A 17645-nucleotide genomic window follows, 5' to 3' on the forward strand; every position below is an offset into this window, starting at 1 on the left:
AACATTAAATAAACTTCTAATAATTATTTACAATGGCAAAGAAACCATAATTGATTGGTCACTTTGACCAATTTTATTTTTTACCTATACAGTTTTACTCTAAGAAGGATTTAGAAATTAAGATGTTTCACGTTAAGCTTTAGCCGTATTAAGCTGGGGGCAAAATTTTCAACTGCTAGATCAGGTGTCTGAAACCTGCAGTTCCGAAACCACATGTGGCTCACTTAATATTATTACACAGTTAAATATTGCTATTTTATTGTTTCACTTTTTTGTTCTGTCCCCCTGTGAAAAAACACTGGCCCCACCTCGGCCCCCCTGGTAAATTTTGTCTAGAACCGCCACTGGATCAGATCCAATAGTAAAGGTAAAGAACGAGACTTTTAGAGCGAGTCATTTCCATGTCACAAATTTTGCTCCATTTCAAAAATCAAAACTTTGTCAATTTGTGTCATGTTGAGGGTCCTCCTAGTCCATTTATTTTAAGCACTAAAATGTTTTTTTATATGTTACACACTTAGGCTATATTTCTGTGGAGCAATGATGAATTTACTGACCAAAGACGCCTGTAGTTCGTGTCCCGGAGGATGATCCCTCCCCCGGTGTGGGGCGGCAGCTCCCATATTTGGTCCTAGAAACATGGAAGCACCGTCATCCAGACGCAGCTACAGGTGGCGGTACTTGCCGAACCGGCTGCATTCCTGGAGGATCTGGTGGACCCAGGGGGCGTCGGTCTTTCACATTTACATACAGCACCGTGACTCACTCAGTAAAGTCCATCTCCTCCGTAAAATCCATCTCCACCATGGTGAGTTGAACAGACAGGAGCAAAAGGCAAGCAGATAGCCTACCCTAACGGGAGAACCACCGGAACGGGTAAACAAGCAGCTGAGACTCACAGAGGAACAGGTAGCAAAGCAGCATGGAGACTCAGGCAATCTCAACCAGGAGAGTTCAGCTGGCAGGGCACGCAGGATCCGGTGGAGCAGGAAACAGGCTGAACTGAAGCATGCAGACACCGGTGACCTTAACAGGAGAGTCCAGCTGGCAGAGCACACATGAGCAGGTGAAGCGAAGGCAAATCACACGGGAAGAGAGTGAGTGGTGAGGAGCAGATAAGAATTGAGTGAGACGTTCTGGCAGAGATGAGTAGGCAGAGGCAGGAAAAGGTAGGCTGGTGAACAGGTGAGCTAAGTAACTAATTGGTGGGGACAGGTGGAGATAATCTAGAGAACCCCAGAAGAAAAAGAAGAAGAAGAAGAAAATATAATCTAGAGTGGGGTGGTTGCTGGAGACAGACTGAATAAGCCATCTATGAACACCAGTAAACCTCAGACCATCATCACACCCATAAAAAATGGAACCAGGACGGAGGACACAGAGGAGAGAATCTGGGCAGAGGCAACTGGGCCAAAGCAAACAAGGTAGCAGTTTGGCAACAGCAGGATAAGAACGTCAGCTTCATCTTGGAGCACTCAAAATGTGGTACGGTGGAATCCAAGCCAAATATCGTTGGAGACCTCCTGTATGAGGAGTCCAGAGCGGTCTGAAGCAAAAAAAAAAACAAGGAGGAGTAAGAGAGATCGTGAAATTGGTGAAAAGACAACATCAGCTCCAAAAGCAGCGAAGAAAGGCAAGGAACGAGTAGAAGGAGGGCCTGGAGCTACTCTAGGAGGAGGTAAATGTCATCTCACCAGCCTGTGGAGGGCAGAGTGCATCCTCAAGAGCAGATGAAGGAAGGAGAATGAGAGGGTAGACTTCTTCAAAAACCCTGTCAGGCATAAACAACAACTGCTGGGGGACAAAAGAAGCGGGAAGTTGAAGATGACACAATCTGAGACATAAGGGAGCAGTGACCAATCGGAATCAACTCCACTGGGATCAGCATGTCATCTACCTCGCAGAGGCCTTCCAGCCTTCCCGTTTGACAACGTTCCCCCCCAAATTTATACCACCAATAGAAGTGGTACACAAAGAGCAGCATCAGCGCCCATCCCCAACAGGATACCATACAAGATGTACTAGTATTGCCCAGGGGTCATAAAAAAACACCTCTGGAACGTCCTGAGATTGGTTTGAAAGAGCCAAGTCATACCTTCGAAGTGACAAAGAGCGTTTTTTTATCCCCAAGTAGCCAAACTCCACCAACTCTAAGCCAGTGGAGGAGCATTGCGCTACTGAATGTTGAAGTAAGGATCTTGTTTTAAATCCTACCCAAAAGATTGACTAGCTACCTCATCAAACAATAGGTGCATAGGCTCAAACTGACAGAAGGCAGATGTGCCAGGCATGCGTGGGACATTCTACTGTACAGCAATCCGAAAGCAGATCCAGAGGGCGAAAAGAAAACAGGTGACCTGCACATTGCGTGGCAGGGTCTCGCCAATGCATACAGGTCTGTCTCCCGCCAAGTCATCAAGCATGCCTTGGATTTCTTCTACATCCCTGCCTGTTATCAGAGTTGTGGTATTCAAGTGCTCTGAAGACCTTCAGATGTGTGGCATTGATAAGGATTTCCAAACAGGCTGGCTTCAGCTGGAAGCAGGTGTTTCCACGGGTTGCTCCATCTCTCCCATCCTGTTTGTGACACCCTTTGAATTCATCGTGATAGAGGCGCGAAGAGTGAAGATACCATCTTCTCAAAGACTACCACCAGCGAGAAGGCTACATGCACGCTCGGTATTTCTTTTTGCACAAAAAAAAGGTTTTCGAACCATGTATCCATTCCTATTCCTTTTGCGACGATGCTGCTTCGTGTTGGTCTTTTGCATAAAATCATAATAAAATACGTCAAAGCTTGTGGTTTTCGTGCAGCAAATTGTGGAAACGTTTCAGGTGTTTGAAGACTTTTGTATGGCTCTGTATCTGTTAGAGCTGTAAGGTAGGGCCACTTTAAGGGTTGTGGTCCTGTCATCTTCGAGTTGTGGGTTTGATTTCACCTTCCTCCCATGCCATTTATTGATGGGCCCCTGGGAAAGGCACTTAACCCCAAATTGCACATTGGTCTGGATGTCAGTGCATCAGAAGTCCAGTCCATTAACTCCATCAGCAGACAGCAGCTAGAATGGCTCAAACACGTAGACATTCCCAAATGAAGGGAACAATTTGAAAGCTTCTCTTTCTGTTCCTGTCCTGTTCTATTCAAAACCATTTTAGCCAATGTAATAGATTATAAAACAAACACCCAGTACTTCTAAAGTTGACCTCACCAGATCTAGCTAATGAACAAACAAAGCGCTATTAAAAATGTTAATCACCAAAGTTTTATCATGAGCACCAAACTGATTGAGAGAGCCACAAAATGATCAGGACATTTAAACAACTTCCACTGTCTGTCACTGAGCTCTTTGTTGCTATATGACTGCCGGTGGTTTAACTGGATAAATAGCTCCACCCGGTGTTCATATGAAAAAAAGTCCCAAGTCTGAAATGAAATAATTTAATGCAGATGCAAAATTAGCTGCAAATGCCGGAACTGCTGCTCTGATAAGTTTCGATTATTGAGATCTCTGATGTTTTTTTCTTGTTTGCCATAAAAAAAATCCACTGCATAAAAGTCTGCACCTCTTTCAGTAATCTACTTCTCTGCATATTGTTCCATTTTGAGAAATATGAGCAACTTTCTGTATTTATAACAATATTGTGTTCATCTTCAGTGTAGAAGTGTCTGCCTCTGAACTGATTATAAGAGCTGATGTGACACGTGAATTTCTCCACTGTGAGATCAATAAAGCCTATCTTATTTTATCTTATCTTATATTTGCTTCTGTACAGAGGATGATTTGTGCAAAGGGTTGTTTAATAGAAAAGCTGATTCTTCCGCTGTCATCTTTTTAGAACTAACCTGACTGAACCCATGTTATGAACGAAGCTGTTTCAGAGACTTTATATATTTATTTTCCACATACAGAAACTAAAGAGTAACCAAGAGATCAGCCCTTTTTTTTCATCACTAGTGGCTCACGACGAGGACTAAGGCCTCTGTACATGGGTCATGCTCTCTACATGACCTGCAAACCCCCAGCTGTTCCAGTTACTTGCATGGACACGGGTCTCAAGCCTGACCTCAATGCCCCCCCATACATCACCAAGTAAAATGTAAAGCTTAAGATGTAGTGCTATAAAGGCCGAAGAACACCAAACTGTACAATTTGTTTCTTGACCTACTTGTTGCATGGAGGGTTCCTCTACAGATCACTGTATTTGCGTATTCACCACAAATTCCAGAAATTGCGCCATCATAAACAAGCTGGACAGTAGACGTAAAGCTGCAGTTGCTGCTCGAACAAGCTATAAGTTAGTATAAGTAGTTACAACGTTTTATTGATCATTTATTGAGCTATGTGTTTCCAGACTAACTTGTATGGGGACAAACCTGGCTGAAAATTGTGTTCCTTTTACAGATTCATTATTTTGTATTTGCACCAAAATAGATATGCTCTATTTTTCCATTGTGTCTTTTTTCCTGTATGACTCCGATTTTACATTGGATGTGAGGGCTTGATGTGTCTTAAAGGTCAGATAAAGCCCCGGGTACTTTCAAGATGTTTTAGTACATAGCCTCATAATATGCTTATTAATAAAGGCCAAAAACCGTTTGATCATGATAAAATAAGGTTATATACACCCAGCCTCTATCTTGATAGTGTTTTGATAGTCCTTTTTGAACCAAAAAATAATCCCCTCTGGGGCGCGATCGACCAAATATAAACAGATGTGGCGCCATCTAGTGGCAGTATCGCAGAACTATCATTATGCCGGTTTGCTTAATTTAGAAATCAATTGGAAATAATGCCGGACTGAGCCTGACTCTCTGCAATGTCTCGCAGTAAAGCGGCAGCTCGGCGTGATTTAATCACATCAATCAACTCTGCGGTCACCTCTGAGCCTCAGCAGGTTTAGCATCCTCTTCAGCTTCATCAACGTTCATACTCTTTTTTTTCTGCGCTTTTTTCACTGGATATTGGACCATTTTTCATGTTTTGCTGGGAGATGCTAAAAGCCGTTAGCCGCTCCAGCAGGAGGTGATAATCTTTCATAAAAACTTTATATGCAACCAGAGTGAGCTACTGATTTTAAGGAAGTCAAATAACGTGGCTATGCACCTTTAAAGCATGCTGCCACTGGACTCTAGAGCAGCAGATACTTGTATTCTGTAGTGAAGACTCATGCCTCTGTATCTGGAAACCCAATGGATGATTCTGGGGTTAAAACTGGACTTGCCTGACCTTATTACCTCAAGTTAGGTGAAAAGGAAGTCAAAATGAAAGCGAGGCTGAGAAGAGCTGGATGCGCTGAGTTGTCATGAGAGCTATACAACATGGCAACACGTTACCAAACCACTCCCCAGCTAAAGTTAAAACCCAATGGTAAAACCTAAACAAATTTTAAATGTATTTTGAAATATTACTCATTGTTCACTTTTCCTCATCAACAACCACCTGGACAAGGTATCTGAGAGGTACAGGCAGGAAGGAACCGGTGGTGACTTGGTGGCTAAGAAAAGACTTTGAGGAGAAGTGTATGATGTATGATGCCGCTCTCCAGTGAAAACAGGAAAATTAAGGAGATCATCCTGGATAAAGGGCATAGCACCCTTGTTTTCTCAAGCATTTCTGAGAGCACAGAAGAAGACCCAGAGGCAACCACGTGAGAACTTCTCCAGCAACAGCTGAAAGTCCCGAGCAACACCAGAAAGACCATCACATTCCATGATGTGCATTGTCTGGAAGAGCCCTGGCTGCCTGAGACCCATTTGAGCAAAAATATAAACATGTCAAACAGAAAGAACAAGTCCTGTGAGGAAAAAGTTCATCGCAGGGAGAATATATGCTGTGGTCAGCATACTGTCTTACTGTCTTACAGGCTGGAGGGCAGGTTGCACGCTTAAAAACCTTGTTGGCTTTAAGTAAAGATTCTAAAGATATTTCTGCATTCAAAGCATCCAGAGAGCAACTGCTTCTTCATTTTCTCCTTCTGATTGTTTTTGATTCTGAAGGAGTGTTTGAGTTGTTTCAGCATAAACGCATCACTGTCAGTCCCTTCTCTGTGCCTTCAGGGTTTGGTGGGAGTGGTTATCTGTGCAAAGGTTCCTCTGAATGAGTCCCCAGAGCACTGTTGAATTACACCAACACAGAGGCCATTTGATTGGCTGTCTCTTACAGTATTGGAAAATGTCTGTCTTGGTGGAAGCAGCAGCCCCACTGTGCTCAGTGTAAATACTTCAGGTGCTGGTTCAGAATTAAGGGTCCGGTAGTTCTGTTGGGACCAGAATCTTAATCTATTAACTGTAACTGAAGCTACATTCTCTCCTTTGTTGTCTTCATGTTTGTTGTTGTCTAAAAAATGCTTTAAACAAAAGTCTAACTTATTTTGTTCAACACTAATCTGGTTGATGTATGTGTCTGGTTGTGTGTGTGCAGTATTTATGTTGTTCTGCTGCATCAATTACTTTTACTATGATGTCCCCATTGATGTTTTTGTACTTAGTGACATCTAGATCATCAGGGGATGAAATGAGTTCTCTAGAGTTGGGAATTATTTCTGAGCTGATTTAATCAGAAAATACATGGGGCCTCTGTCAGTTAGAGCAGCATTTAGCATGCAGAGGGGAGTAGATCATCAGCTCATCAGAAGAAACTTCTCAGAACACAACTGAAGATAAAATAGCATGCACTCTCTTTTTGCTAGAAAACAACCTCACCCTGTTTTTTGTTTGTATGTTTGTTTGTTTGTTTGTCTTTTTTTCTTTCTTTTTTTGCATTCAGCACCAGTTGGAGATTTTTCAATTGTGACTGAATGATATCTGGTGCAGACTGAAGCTGCTCAAAAGCAAGAGCAATAGTGCAAGCACAACAGTAAACACTAGTGTCATCAGCATACAGATGGACAGAAGCCTAAGTCTGTCAACCCATATGATTTATATACATAGTGAACAGTACTGTCTCAAATTTAACCCTTGAGGTACACCACTAATAATATTGAAAAGGCCTTGGGAGAATCCATTGACACAAACATCCTGTTTCTTTTTTTTTTTTTTTTTGGTTTGACAAATAATTATTAAACCAACTTGTGTGTTGGTTTGTACACGTACAGTACAGTTGATGTCACATAGTTTCTGCCAAAAAATACTATTATCCACAATGTCAAAGGCCTTAAAAAGGTCATTGAAAAGGGTAGCATAATAGTTAGTTTTTCATGAATAACGTCAAATTGCTAAATTTAGAACGGCACAGTGCAAATGAGCTGCTGCCATATTGAATTCGGACAAGCGTTGAGTGGTAAAGCTTGAATATTTTACTTTTATGAGTGAGATCGTGGACAGACCTGTCCTGAATTTTGTCTCAACAAACATATTATGTTAATAAAAAAACACTGCTGCGTTGGTATCTGCCAGAGTGACTCACAATATGACGGTTGTGATCATATGAAGTTTTTTTTTCCATTAATTTTCCAAAGCCCCGAGGGACTGCTGAAATATGTCAACCATAGATAAGAGCTGGTAAGCGGGAAGACTTTACTGTGAGAAATCTAACCAAAGACACATATTTGTGCTCTCTACATTTTGTCAGTGGTAAGGAGCCATAGACACACCACTCGCTGCACTCTTGTGCTATAATAGTCTATGACGTGCTTGAGGTCTATTAGATTGTTAGCAGGGTTTTTTGTGTGATAATGTGAGCTTCTGTGTTGCATACTTTGCTTATTAGAAGTGATTTTGGGCATGAAGGTATTGTATTGGAATACAAAGAATTCTTCAATTGATCAATCACCGCACGTTCTCCTTTTAAAATTTAGTAAGTCTTATTTATTCAAGTTTAAATTATTTATATCCCCAGTGGGTTTAGATTTTTTTTTTCAAGTTTAAGAATTTAATAACAGAAATAAAATGAACATCCAGAGAACATCACTGTGTAATGCTGTTTATCTGAATTAACACAATAGACCCTCTCTACTAGGCTAGTGAAACTTAACTAAACTACTAAGCAAAATTAAGATAAAAAGAAGCTAAGCTAAGAAACTATTTACATGCAAAAAAACGAAAAATACAAAAGACAAAAAAAAGTGGTTGATCATCATCAGAATACTTTAGTGAATCCTGGTTCACTGCAGATCTGATTCCAATAGCATGGAATGGAGTAAAAAACATTTGGCATGCATTTCAATCCATTGACAATGCAAAGCCCAAGTTAAACAAAACATTATTTGATGAAATAATATTTGTTTAAGTTAAAGAACCAAAGTTCACCTTGAAGAATGTGAATCGTGGTTAAATTAGCTTAACTAATTCAGAACAACATTTGACATGTGTTTCAACCCATTCAGAATGCAAAGCACAAGTTAACCAGAACATTATTTTGAGTAAATAATATTCTGAAGACTGATTTGCTCTTACGACCGGGTTTTTTTTTTTTTTTTTTTCTTCCCAGTGTCCTGTCTAGCAATGTGGCAATAGGAATTGATGTCTCAATGGCAGATTTAGATTTGAATAAATCTTTCTCTCAAGAGTTTCAAGACCTAAAGGTGATGCCTAGGAGCCAGCCCAACCTCAAAGACAGGAAAGCAGGGCATCACAAAAAAAAAATCTAATAAATAAAAATCATCAAAACACTAGAAGGGTCAAGAATCACTGGAAGACTTTTGAGTGATTCTTGAAGAAAATAATATTTTTTCGGAAATTATGTCCTCATTAAAAAGTAAACAAAACTAGAAAAAAGATGATCCGAGAGATGCCTGCCTCTTTTCCTGTCAGAAACAAACACAGCGCCTTTAACAAGAACTGGATGTCTTTATACCTATTTCTTTCATATAATTTAACACCTTCAAAATGGGTCGCTATTAAATTGGAACTGCTCATAATGAGAAGGATTAAGGTAAAAGGAACCAGTGTTGTATAGTAACGAAGTAAAAATACTTCACTACTGTACTTAAGTGTATTTTGGAGTACTTAATACTTTCCTCGAGTACACATTTTTTTTGATAACTTTCACTTTTACTTCACTATATTTCCAAACTTAATTGCATACTTTTACTCCAATACATTTTCAATGTTTGGTTTAATTACTCGTTACAAAAAAAGCGAGAAAGAAACGCAAGTGTTTTGATCCCACCTACTGATTGACTGCAACAAAGTCGGGACTTGCCTGGGCTTGTTCATCACCACCAACAGGATACAACTGTTTCGCTTCTTACAAAACTCCCTGTCCAACTTTAAGAAACACATCGAGGTAACTTCTTATTTAAGTGTTGTATTGTACTTATGACCTTACTTTCACCTTACTTGAAGGAAAAACTATGTATTTTCTGTCTAAACCTGGGGGTATACTAAGAAGCTGGTTCAGTAGTAAAGAAGGTTAAGTTAACCTTGTGGTATACGTAAAGCTTCTAATAGCAGAGCCATGAGTCCTAATTTTCTTAACTAAATGATACCTGCAGGTGGATTAGCAGGTTTATCACTTCCTGTTGTATTTTCTGTCTAACCTTGGTCTAAATTTCTCCTGCACTTGGTTGTGTATATTATTTTAAGTGCATTTGACCTTCAAAGTTTACCAAAATATAAAAAATGTCATTCAAACTGCATTTGCCTCATTTTACTTTTTACTTATACTTGTCATTACATTACTTGAGTACATCTATTTTTACAGTAATTTTCATACTTAAGTACAAGACATTTCAGATACTTTAAGACTTTTACTCAAGTAACATTTCAGTCAGTGACTTGGACTTTTACCAAAGTCATATTTTGGAGAGGTACTTATACTTTTACTTGACTGAAAGGAACTAACTGGCCTATACAGGAAAAGGAAAACTTCTTCACAGTCAGTCAGGAGCTGTTTTTTTCTTGAAGTAAAAGAAAACGAGTAAGGCAAGCAGCTTCGTGGACCAGTGATGCGCCTACAAGCCCTGCATCTCTCTGCTGAGGTCCTAGCAGAAGGAAGTGTTGCTGGCTCAGTGCGTACATCAGCAGGAAACCAAGAAGCAAATCCCAGAGAGAAAAGATGGAGATGTTGAATTGACTGCTGTTAATGAGCAGCTCTCTGGGTTTCATAAAGCAACAGAGGTGACATGTTAAACCCTACTTCACGGGGCTGGGCCTGACCCTGTGTCAGGAAGCAGGGAAGCAGCAAAACAAGTGGAATGGGGGGGAAAAAACCAAGACAAAGTGCTGACTGGGGGAAGGACTGCAGGAAAATTCCCGTCAGCGTCTCAGAAACTGAGGTAGCAGGAATATATTGATGGGAAAGGGACAAAAGCTGTAGTAAAGACCCAGAGAAAGAGTCGAGTCAGGTCTTTTCAAGACAGCAAGGCTTCCTATAGGGGGGACATGGATCAACCTTATTAAAAATCATCAACATAATAAAAAAAAAACATACCCAATCATAAAATAGGGATTGCAAAGACAATAAATAAATACATTTTAAAACAGATGTAGACATGGTTGGTTTTTTAAGCTTTTGCTGCAATCATCCGATCACCTCACTGTAGCAGTCAAGCAAGAAAAATAAAGAAAATTTCACATTTTATGCAAAGGAGTAAAAAATCACAGTCCCACTAAAAGTCAGGTACTGGAGAGAAGGGATGTCCAAACCTTTCATTGTGTGGTCAAAAGTACTCAAGGGCCGAAAAATAAAATTCTTTAGAAAATCATTATAGGGAAAAACTTTAAAAGGGTTCTGTATAGTAGCCTTATTGAAATATGACCATCCAGTTTGCATGTTCTTCAGCGTTTGATTGAAAAGACAATTGACAGAAGTGTGATCTATTCTCAGCAATAAGAACAGAAATGGAGTCAGTCTTTCTTTGAAACGATTAAATAGACATGATCTTGTTTACTATGAAATTATAAAGGAAAAAGCGAGGCCATTAAAAGCAATAACTTTTGTGTTGTGCCTAACATAAGAAGATTTTAATAAAAAAAAATTCTGATTAAAGTTAAAAAGTCTCCATCTGCATCAACCACCTGTGCTGGTGGACCAAATCATTCTTGAATTGCCATTGGGGAGCACAAAAAAAATCAGTCCAAGGGCCACACGTGGCCCCCGGGCATCGCTTTGGTCGCCCCTACTGTAGAGAGTTACAAAGAGCGAAACCTGTGTGTGTAGAACAGGAAATATAAAACTGCTGGTTTAGCAGCACTGCGACATCTTGAAAGTACCCGGGTCTGCATCCTGGTTGGAGGAACCGCTGCATGGACGCAAAACCACAACATCCAATTTTCCCTGAAAGCAAGGTAGAAACAGCTGGATGGCATCATAAGAACATGATGTAACTGGTATATGTGTATTTATTGGTTTAGTCATCATTCGGTCAAAATTCATTGCAACTGAAAAACTTTGCCCAATGTGTCATGTTATCATCTGATAAAACCATAATATCACCTTCTTGCAAGGCCTCTAATTACTAATGATTATTTTTCCTATTACGTTACACCCCCACCACTTATAAAGACAGTGGCGTTTTCTCCAGTTTTTAGGCTCCAGCGAACCCGCATTTTCCAGCGAAGGTCACGTGGCTGAACTACCAAGACAGAGGCCTCCCTTGCTGGAGCAGGGCCGGATTATCCATAAGGGCCAGTGGGCCAGTGCCCAGGGGCACCGACCATGAAGGGGGGGGGGGGGGGGGGGGGGGGGGGCACCACATGACACATGCTTTAAAAATATATTTTTTATAAATTGTTATATTATTTACTTGAAATGGTTGAAAGACCATGCATTATTCGTTTTGTGAACACTGATGTCACAATAATAATAAATGATAAATAAATCAAGATATTTTTGATTTCAACATTTTAAAATGAGATATTTGAATATTGCTCACTGCTCATATGCCTACATGTAGTTGTGTAAGTTAGTAAATAGTAAATTACATTACAGAAATCCCCTTCATTATGTTATTTTTGACCGGAGGACAGCACGGGTAAGGGGGGGGGGGGGGGCTTTGAGCTATAGTGCCCAGGGGCACCACATTGTCTTAATACGGGCCTGGCTGGAGAGTTTTTGCTCTTCGCTTTGGAGATAAATATTTGCATCTAAAATCTGAAACAAAACAAACAACAACAAAAAAAACAGCATTGGCAACCAAAAGCTGATTTTCCTTAGTCCGCTGAATGCAGACCAAATTAAAGTGATGGGAAATAAAAGCCTAAAACACTACATGAAATAAATGCAAATAAATACGATTAAAACCTGCATATAGAGATAGATTTGTCACCATAGATACTGTCTGTTACTCTGTGTGTTACTCCCACATCATAATTTACTTGCATTTGATAATGAAATCCATTCTTGTTTCTTTAGTCACAAATATCATTATTTCTTTGAAATGTGCTCATTTGTATTATAATGCTAAATGCCTCTTGATTAATAAATAACTTAGAAAATTTAAATTTTTTCCAAATTGTGGAGTTTCTTTGCAAGGAGCTCTTTGAAAACCTAAATCTAAAAAAAGAATCCGGTGGCCAGAATCAGGTCTTTGAAAAAGATGCATGTGAGCAAATCAGCACAGAGAATGTCCCCGTCTTAGCCTTGGACTTTACTATAATTCAGACTTATATCATTAAATAGAAACCTGGGCGAGATTTTGTTGCAATGGCTCGGGCAGGGTGCGGACGTATGAACGTAAATTTAGCACAATTGTCAAAATAAAACTGCTCCTATAAAAGGTGAAAGGAAATCGTGCTTAAAAAAGGTAAATGATGTAAAACATAAATTAAGAATTGGAAACCTACCGTCAGATAATTAAAAATGTGTTTGTTTTGTACGGCTCTGCAGTTAAATGCAAAGGATTATTTTACAATGCATTCTCAGACGAAAATATTTAAGTCGTTATTTACACTTCAGAAAGGAGACTGTGCATCATGGTTTTGCAGCTTTATATGGATCCTGCAGGCAAAGTGCAGGATCAGAAGTGGAAGTTGGGTTGAACATATCGGAAATCTGCTCAGCACCGGAAGAAGGGATTCATGGCTTTAATACCAATAGAAAGTTACCATTGATTATTGAGATGGTTATTAATAACCCTTTTAAACAGAAAGTAAATAAAATCAGAACAATATCTTTTTGACTGATTCTCCTCTTACGTTGTTTTATCTCTTTTCATCTATTTTAATATCAGTAACAAACTTTTGGGTTAAATGAAGACAACTGAAAAATCTAAATTTGCCGGGCTTAACTGCATATTAGGTAACCTTTGTTATGTACTGATGGACATGGATGCTGGTTTTGTGAATAAATGATGACCTCTGTTGTCATTATCAGCAACGCAAATGATAATCCGTTCATTATTTTAGAAATATATAAATATAAGCATACATATATATATATTCAGATTTTATGAACATTTATTAATTCTGGATCTCTGCTCAATCACTGATCCTGACCTTTTCAAATACAAACTTTTTAATCAAGAAGGCTTTTCATACTCTGTAGCACAGATTTCTCACTTTTATTTATCCTTTCATCTTTTTTGTTAATGATCTATCATAAAGCCCTTTGGCTGTTGTAAAGGGATTTATAAATAACTGAATGTAATGTAATTTTAGGAAGATGATGAAAGAGGCATAGCATGAACAAAAAGAGAAAACTTAAAGAAACCCGGCGCAGATCTGAGCATAATTGGACTCTTCTAAGGCCTGAATAACAGCTAATTAAACTTTCCATCTTTACAACCTGCAGGAAGCTGAGTTCCTTTATTTTTATTTTTATCGCTCTTTCTAAAAGAATTTGCAGCCCAGTGATGTGGGGCATCTTTAGTTTGCCGGGCGCTGAACCTGTCCTGATGATCAGACACACACAACGCATCCACTACAGGAACCAGTCACCTTTTCTACAAGGCTCGGGTCCATTCAGTAATTGGTTTAAAGGTTGTTGTTTTTTTCAGCAGACTGGGAATGATTTGAAAAAAAAAATATTAGTTCAAAGATGTAGAACACAATAGAAGGTAGAGGTACTGATAGTACAGGTCTCTTTGGGTTTCTTCATTATCTTCATGATGAATTTCCAACACAGCGTGTTGGAAATTCGTGTTCTCTACCAAGCCCCCGTTCCCCAGGGTTTCGATTAGTTTAAAGCCACAAATGTATCTAAAACTGCATTCTATGATTGCTACAACCCTGCTTATTTGTTATCGGCTTTTCACCTGATCCTTCTCATCCTTGTCCGTTTCCATTTAATCTGAAGCCGGTTCTTATTTGCAGCAACTGCTAAAACGGGGAAACGGTCTTCATCGGGTCACCAGCGAGCATTAATCCTGACGATATTTTGTGCTTTCATTTAATTAAAACCTAAATTGGCAAATGTCACCTGCTGACATAACTTCATATATATTTAATTCATATATATATATATTTAATTCATATATATATATATATATATATATATATATATATATATATATATATATATATATATATATATATATATATATATATATATATATATATATTAATATATATTTAATTAATTCATTTAATTCATATTTCCAGCAGTTCCTAAATTTAAATCACTCCACTAACTGGGTTCCACAAAAAACAAAAAAAAAAACACGGAATGTTTTACTGAAATCAAATATTGTATTAACTTAACTAAAGTGTCTTTATGCGATTAAACAGCATCGTTAATGTCCAGGAATGCTGTTAAAAAGCTGCCTGGGTAAAAAGAAGCCAGATAAAAAATAAATAAATATCAAACCCAACATGTTGTTTCATCAAGCCACAAATTCACATTCTGAAGCAGGACAAGTTTCAGTCAGCCGGGCCTTTCTCTCTGTGGCAGACCAACACACTGCAAAATCGGAGCTAAAAATTAGTAAACTTTTCTGAAAATTAGTGTATTTGTCCTTGATTTGAGCAGGTAAATAAGGTGATCTGCCAATAGAATAAGATTTTTGCACTTAAAATAGGAAAAATTCATCTCCATCATCTTATTTCAAGTGCAGGATGTCTAATTATCTTAATTTAAGAGTCAAAGTACTCATTCCATTGGCAGATGATCGTATTTACCTGCTCAAATCAAGGACAAAAACACTATGTTTAAGAACATTTTGCTTATTTTTAGATCCATTTTTGCAGTGCACAGAACCCGGTTTAAGACCCCCTAGACGGAACCCGAGCTGCAGCAGGTCCACGTTCAGGACTTCGTTTTTCAGTCTATTTTCACCATTCTGTCAGAATGCACAGCCCGGACAACCAAAAGGCTTCAGAACCAGGACCAAAACATGCAGCCTGATGAACCCGGAGGCGAGACGGGCTTCGCTACTTACTGTGTGCAGCAGGGTCCAGACGCTCTGTGGATGGGCCCCGGAGGTCCCAGCTCCCCTCGGTCAGTCCTTTCCGCTCCAGGAGTTGCCTGGCGCATCTCAGAGGACCGCAGAGGAGGAGACAGGGTGGCGAGGAGGAGAAAAGGGGTGGGAGGATGAAGCAGTAGAAGCAGCAGATTCTGGTTGGACCGCAGATAAGCTTGGAAAAAAAAAAAGAACCTGAACTGCCGTATTTGAAGCAAGAGGACTTTCCTTGGATGTGGATGTTCTGACTCACCTGAACACAGTTTTCATTAATCAATCAAATCAATTAATTGATCTTATCGATTTATACAGGATCTTTACAATAGTAGTGCAGGACTATCTAACTTTTAAAGACCCAAAACTCCTGCCCACAGGGGCGGTCCCAACATGAATGGGGCCCTGGGCGAGTCCCTCCTCCTGTAGGTCTCTCTGTCAGTGTGACACGTGGCCCCTGAACAAAGCTGCTTTTTACAAGACAGGCAACTCATCCGAAGCGGAAATCTGTTTGGAAGTGAACGAAACATGTTTGCTGTGATAATTTCATATGGTTAGTAATATATTTTAAAAACAAAATGACCATTTAAATTGTATAGGACAGAGAATGTCTGAGTCGAATACATTCTCGTTGCCGGCTTCACTTTTATGCATTTTACTGTTTCCGCAACCATCACGTGAAAGCAGGGTATCCATTTCACTAAACAGACTGAAAACCTCATGTTACAGAACCAAAACATTTAGGAAGATGCCAAAAAAAGTCGTAGGCTGAAGGGGGGAGTGTGAGGAGAGTGACCCATCGTACACCTCTTACTACTTTTAGGTTCACAAGCGGACGTAGTGCACTCAAAGTGAGTGTATCTGTAGAGCCCAGTTTTACAGGAAAATCTGAGTTCCAGGGTCCAGGACTTGTCATAAGATGAGCTCGGGTTAAATCTGCCTAGCAGGCGGGAAGCACCGCAGAAAACCCAGCTCTCCTCCTGTCAGGACCGCAGAGATCCATGTCGGCGTGTCAGCGGCACATTGATCAAAGACTTAAAGGTGCCATGACATAGTTGATATTGCTGCATATGTGATTTCTTCAAAGAAGTTCCTTTAGAAAATAACGTCATCTTGTTTTGTCAGACCAAATATCCCTCCTCAGCCAACAGGTTGGCTGGGGTAATGGTGGGCAGCTCTACTAAATTGACTTCACTCTGATTGGCTACAACCGCATGTGGACAACCTGTCAAACGCGCCCCCACACCTCCCTTCTTGGCGCAACACTCTGTCACAAAATCTTTATTAGAATGTTATGGCAGGTGGACATGTTTGTGTCGCAGGCTGTCGGACAGGCGCGGCCAAGCTGACCAAAGGCTTTAACCTGGGGCTCACTGCAGTTACAGACACACCTTCCTTACATTTGACAGCATTTAGAAATGAAATAAACTTACAGGTAGCGTTGTGGTGGTCGCCACCTTCCGTGTTGGTACAGAACTTTTATTTTTTTCAAAATCCGTTTGTTCGAAAACTCCCGAGGTTGAACATTGGATATTCGCGCACCGCTGTTGCAGCTGCGTCTGGCTCCTATTGGATCCGATACATGGAGGATGATCGGGGACTGCCGTCTGCTCCCTTCTCCGCCATTCTCCTCAAGTGAAACAGTCAGACATGCTAGAGCAGCTCACGGCCGGATGCTGTGCTCTGACTGGAGAATATGAATTATGTAGAAAATACCCTACGCAGAAAACTAAACTGTTCGCTGATCTGACGGTTTTTGAGCGGAGACAAAGCTGACCGCCCCTGAGCAGGTCCTTTGATACACAACAGATCATATTATACCCCCAAAACCTCAGGAAAAGTAAATTTGATAGAGGTAGAATAAGGTTCATCTAGTTTTACAGCGGGGTAATGAGGAAGCCGCTCTGAAACACAATGAAAGCTACATTCACATTCAAATGAGCCGTTTTGCCTGCTCTCCAGCAGGGATGGAGCCTGGATGGATGTTCCTCACAGTGCGGGGCAGGGTTCCTCTTATTTGTACTGAACTTAGCGTCTAACCTGACCCTAGCCATATGGATTTCGCTCCGCCTAGCTCCATTCACATCCATCTGGGACTGATCCATAGGAATGACGTTTCTGAAGGCTGGGCCTTATCAAAAATCCTTGCATATGATTGGATAAGCCACTTGTCTGTCATCTTTATCGACGTGCTATTTCAACCACTCACACCGAAGCTAACCCGTGACGTTGTGAGAGCGACGCAGGAAAAAATAAAACTTTTTTTCTTTTTTTGTGTGTTTGCGGCTCTAGTGGCACGCGTTTTATTGACAGTGAGCTGACAGGAAGAGGGGGGAAGACAGGCGGCAAAGCACCGCGGGTCGGAGTTGATC

Source organism: Fundulus heteroclitus, chromosome 24 (assembly GCF_011125445.2).
Source record: "Fundulus heteroclitus isolate FHET01 chromosome 24, MU-UCD_Fhet_4.1, whole genome shotgun sequence".
Taxonomy (NCBI): domain Eukaryota; kingdom Metazoa; phylum Chordata; class Actinopteri; order Cyprinodontiformes; family Fundulidae; genus Fundulus; species Fundulus heteroclitus.